At 42.6% G+C, this 5,912-nt stretch overlaps 1 long non-coding RNA gene across 1 annotated transcript; it reads right to left on the minus strand.

Annotated features, from left to right (window-relative positions):
- Positions 1 to 421: 421 nt before the first annotated feature.
- On the minus strand, positions 422 to 5,631 carry LOC122984163. Its single transcript, XR_006403844.1, has 3 exons — positions 5,295 to 5,631; positions 607 to 839; positions 422 to 512 (listed from the first exon to the last, which is right to left on the minus strand). It is a non-coding gene; the product is annotated as an uncharacterized LOC122984163 (long non-coding RNA).
- Between the last annotated feature and the right edge of the window lie 281 nt (positions 5,632 to 5,912).

Here is a 5,912-nt window from a genome sequence, read left to right on the forward strand (position 1 = left end):
AATATCACATAAATGTATCAAATGTATCAAACTGGACATATTTAAAAGATTGGTCTTAAAATGTTTTGTTTTTTTTTTGTTTGTTTGTTTTTTCATATTGCAGTAATTAAAACAGCTGCATAAAGGTTTCACCAAATAAGGCAGGTAGCAGTCATAAATGACAACATACAACTCAGCTCTCGTTTAGATGCTACATTGGCAGTAGTTGTCAGTGTTGGTACAGCTGTTCTGTCAACATCAGTATCTACAAACAGGTTAACAATAGTTTTATCTGCTTTTCTTGAGACTGGAGACTTTGTAGGAGAGTTTTTTAATCTATCAATCAATACAGTATAGAAACCCACTGACAATGAAATACGGTGCTTTGAAAGTTTGAAGGCCGTATTTTAATTGGTTATTTACCACAGAAAGATAAAGAAGGCACCACAGAGAGGAAAGGAGTAAATGTACAGCAACAGGAGAGACACGTCTACCACTGCTCCTCTCCGGCGACCTCGACTCAAAATCCTCCACTGCAATTAGAAACAAAATGGGGTGAGCTGTCGCAGAAAAACACTGAGATTGACCCATTTGGGCGCAGTAAACAATAAACTAGCTTTTCTTTACCTTTTGTTGTCGCATCTCTCCCTGTCTCCTTTGCTGCTTGACAAAGTCTCTGAGTGCTAAAATGACTGTTGTGCGATGTTTACAGTGGCCTCAGAATCAGAGCGACAAATTACACTGTCAAGGACACATCTATGTGGGATGAAGAGGAGTGGAGAAGCTTCAAATGTTCACCATTGAACACCTTCAATGGCTGGTAATACAAGAGGCGTGGCTGCTCCTATTAAAATGTGTGCCTGAATCAATAAGAGGCATAATTAGAGTTGTTAGAGCAAATTATAACATGGCTATTATGTGGCTGTACAATGTTGCTCCGTAAACTGTTATTACAGGGGGAGAAGCTTTGTGTTTATATGTGTGTGTGTGTGTGTGTGTGTGTGTGTGTGTGCGTGCGTGTGTGTGTGATAGAGTGAGGATTTGGGCAGTCGGTTAGAGATGGAGGATTAGATGCGATAGTTGCCTCTTTCTACTGTAATTACCACTCCCTTTATTGACAGAATGCTCACTTTTCCCTGGCTTTTGTCTAAACTACAATTTCCTCCATTGTACAGTAGTAATTTTGAAGTGTATTTCTGCAGCAGTGGTGCCTCTTTTTCACTGTTTGAAATTGTTGCTATCCTCACCTCAGATGAACAGTAAACTGCTACAACCACTCCCATACACACACATTATTCTGTCATTCTGTGTTGTCTTTAAACATGCACTCTGTGTGTAAATTTGTGAAATGAAATGAAAGACACTTGCAGAGTGTGTGAGTTTAAGTATTTATCAGGATTCATATATAGAAAAAGTATCTCTTGATATACTCTCTGTTGCAGACTGACCTCTCTGCCCACAGCTGGAGATTCACACTATTGCTAAGAGGAAAAAATATTGTTTATGTTTTCATGTGTGTAATAATCCAATTATAGCCAATAATCAGAGTGCGGGATTACTCTGATTCAGATGTTTCACTGGGGCACTTGTAGAGCAGTTCCATTTCTGTTTCCATGCTACAGAGTAAGGTCCAATTAATAGCTGAAGACACCATGTTCACAACATCCAGTTTCCCTCAGGCACCAAACCTCAAACCTGATCTTTTTGTCATGATGGAACTGTGGTTCCACATTTTATGAAAGGGAAAGAAAACAAACATCCATTCTTAGTATTTTTTTTTAACTCATGTTACTCTCTTCTTTCAACCCTTATACTTTCTTCATCCATGTACCTGTGAGAATCCACCTGACTAAATTGTGTCAGCTGCTCATGTAACTCTGTTGACAACCCAGTAAGGGGTAGCAAGGACCCCACTATCAACACGATGCGTTTGGATGATTTATTAAGGAAAACAATAGATATGCATAGTTCTTCCGGTTGTTGACTGTGTTGTGGGGAAGCTTATGGGGAATCCACCACAGCACCCGGGCAGCCCCCTCAGGACCCTATGAAGGACAGGAGGAATCATGAAGAAACAGGAAGAGAGAAATAGGGTGGGGGGAGGGGCGCAGCATACAAGAGCGGAAGAAAAGGAGAGGGTTAGGTGGTATTTATAGGAATGCTGGAAGTGGCGTAGTTGAGGTGTGGCCCTGCTCCTGAAAGTTTGCTGAATAGCTTCAATTCACTAGCAAGGACCACACCATCAACAAGATGCGTTTGGATGATTTATTTAGGAAAACAATAGATATGCATAGTTCCTCCGGTTGCTGACTGCGTTGTATTGTATAGAGCAGGTCAAGACCATACTCTTAATTTACTGAGACCCAACATTCCCCCATGAGCAAGCACTTGGTGACAGTGGTGAGGAAAAACTCCCCTTTAACGGGAATAAACCTCAAACAGAACCAGGCTTTAGGTGGGCGGCCATCTGCCTTGACCGGTTGGGTTGAGAGAGAGGGAGATGGTGTCATCTGCGAAATAAGGTAAGTCTGAAAAGCAGGCGTAGCTGCTCGGGTTGGAGTGGAGAGTTGAGGCAGTGCATTCGGAGCACATGTGCAAAGGCCCGGCTGTCAATTAGGAGATTAGAGAAGGAGTTGATGCCACTCGGATAAACATGGATGGTATGTGTTTTGATGGCCATCACAGAATCAGGGCGTAGGTAATGAAATTGTCACGGTGGGGAGATCGAACGATGGGTAGGTCATGCTGTATTTGTTGTGAAGCAATGACGCTGGGTAGATCTCATGAACAACTGGAGATGTTTTAAAGAATTTCCTGCAACTGCGTGACCTCAGTTGGCCATTTGGAGGAGAATCATCAGCTACCATGGAAACCCCCAAAAAACTGGCAGAAAGAACAGCACCTATATAGAGCTGGTGTTGTCCGGGCGTTTCTGCTGTGGTTGCTGGGAGTGGGGCGCTGGCATCCTGGTGCCAGATGTACCGACTAAAGCCGGCTGCTGAGGTTGCTGGAAGCGGGCGGCAGAGGGTGCTGGCATCCTGGTGCCAGATGCCCTGACTCCAGTTGGCTGGTGCGGTAACTGGAAGTGGGCGGCAGGGGGGCGCTGGCATCCCAGTGCCAGGTTCCCCTGATAAGGCTGGCTGTTGAGATTGCTGCAGCTGGATGGCGGGGGGCGCTGTCATTTGCCCTGAATGATGTAGCTGCTGGTGTTGTTGTTGATAAAACTTGCAACCCGATTCTTGTAACGGCAGACATTACTGAGATGACTTTAGATCAGTTTTATTGGTAATTGGAAAACAAGTGCGTATAACGATGGAAGTTATGAAGTTCTATTATTAACTTGCAACATGGTACGTTTAACGGCAGACAATACTGACGTGACGTTAGATTAGTTGTATTAGTAACTTGCAATTTGGTGCATGCAACTGCAGATGTTACCGAAGTGGTTTGAGTTAGTATTAGTAACTTGCAACCCGGTGCACACAACAGCAAACGATACTGAAGTGAGGTTAGATTAGTTGCATTATTAACTTGCAACCCGGTGCACGTAACAATAGATGTTTCTGTTATGATGTAAGAGTAGTTATAATAGTATTTGGCAACCCGGTGCACATAACGGCAGACAATACTGAAATGATGTTAGAGTTGTATCAGGAGCTTGCAAACCGGTGCATGTAACAGCAGATGTTACTGAAGTGATGTTAGATTAGTTGTATTAGTAGCTTGCAACCTAGTGCATGTAACGATAGATGTTACTGATATGATGTTACTTATAATAGTATTTAGCAACCCAGTGTACATAACAGCAGACATTACTGAAGGGAAGTTATATTAATTGTATGGTAACTAGCGACTTGATAAAAATAACGATAGACCTTACTGAAGTGACATAAATTAGCAACTGGCTACCTGGTGCCAGTAATTATGAATGTTATTAAAGTGACGTTATAGTTTGATTAGTAACTTGCAACCTGGTACAAGTAACGACAGACGTTGCTGAAACGACGTTTGATTAGTTATTAATTTGCAATCTGGTGCACATAACGATAGAATTTACTGAAGTTAGATCAGTTGTATTAGTAAAAGGCAAGCCAGTGCTGGTAACTATGATGGAACTTGAGGCTTCTAGAAAAGCATTGGTGATGTTTGCTGCACAGAAAGAAATACAAAATGGCCCCCACCAGGAGATGCTGATGATGCAGGTTGTGGCTGTGGAGGCAGCAGTGGGTCTGTGACGTCATGCGTGCCGACTCTGGCGGTGATTGGCTCTGGCAATGAATCCGGAAGCGCGGGAGGTTCAGTGATCATTGTTGACGAAGAATCGTTGGAGGTGGGTGACAGTTCAGTCTCTGATGTCAGACTCCATTTGTGGATGTAAAGACAGCCGAATCAAGAGGAGGACGCACCGTGATGGATAGTAACCCAGACTATAGAGAAGCAGCAGATGAGGAGGAGTTGAAGCCTGCATGTAATGCAATTAGGCGTGGAGTGCGGTTTTGTCTGTCAAGAAATCTGAGACAAAAAGGCTAATATCTGGTGGTAGCTTGAGCTTGTTTCTGAGAAATTAGAGACTGCATCTGTGTAAAGCGCAGAATACAAGAGCGGAAGAAGAGATGGTATTTATAGGAATGCCAGAAGTGGCATAGTTGAAGTGTGGTCTTGCTCCTGAAACTTCGCTGAATAGCTTCAATAACTACGTCGGTCCAGTGCACAAATGTACTTGGTTTACAATAACGACTCTAGAATTGTGAGATGTCTACGTCTTTTTCCTTTATTTTAAGATAGTTTTGGCATTAAAATGCATCTTCATAAAAACAGACAAACTAAACATATACATTCACTGAATGAAGATTATGGACATAAAATGCATGTTTCTCACCAGAAATGCATTTTAATTCTAAAACTATCTTAAAATATTGCATTTTCCACAGAGAATAAAAGGAATGGCATCCCTTTTTTTTTTTTTTAAGCAGACAGAAACTTGACAGTCACACGACGTGGACGCAGGCCAATAGAAAAGAAAAGAAGGAAAAAAAAACCTTGGCATGTCATAATTTTAGAGCCGTTGAGCCACTGTGAAACTAATACGTTTTGTGCTGTGGACCAACATAGCTATTATACATTTTGATGTGAGACTGGGTTGCCACACAGAGCGTAGAAGCATACAAATGTTCCAGCTGCATGTGCTGAATGTGTCCATATGTGCATGAATCAATTGTAACATGTAGTATGAACAGGAACGACACTGCCCTACACAAAGTCACACATACATACGTCTGCAGTCATGCATAATACAAAAAAATATCTAACTTTACCTTAACATCTTAATGCACTAAAACTTTGACTTTAGTTTAGTCAGAGATGTCAAGATTTGACCATTTATAGCAAATGGTTACACAGTTAGATTTGGTGAAAAAGGCTCTGCTCTTAGAGGGAGTTTTTAAAGAATCCAAGGCTTCTGCTGCAAGAACTATACCCTCCTAAATAAACACATACATAAACTAGGGATGCATGATATTATAGGTATGTCATTGGTATCGGCCGATAAAAGCTCTAAAATGAAATATCGGCATCAACGAATTCTGCCTGATTATGTCTGAATTCTGATCATGAGAGGGCGATATGTCGCCTTCTCCTCCGCTGCCTGACTGTGCTTCCCTTGATGGACTATGTCACCCTGACGGTCCCGGTGCTTCCTCCGCAGGCTCCATATCACTCAAGCTGCCCATCAGACCAGCTGCTTCTTCCTACTTTAACCCGAATAACAAACCAGGGCTCAGTGATCCACATGGAAAGCCGGAGCTAACGTTAGCTAGGAGGCTAGCTGGCTGTGCTTCCCTCCAGTCATGTTGCGGCTAACACTCCACTAGCCTCCCAGCTAACGTTAGCCACAGCTCTCCATGTGGATCCAACTAGAGCACCGAACTCTGGTT

Source organism: Thunnus albacares, chromosome 6, assembly GCF_914725855.1.
Source record: "Thunnus albacares chromosome 6, fThuAlb1.1, whole genome shotgun sequence".
Classification (NCBI taxonomy): domain Eukaryota; kingdom Metazoa; phylum Chordata; class Actinopteri; order Scombriformes; family Scombridae; genus Thunnus; species Thunnus albacares.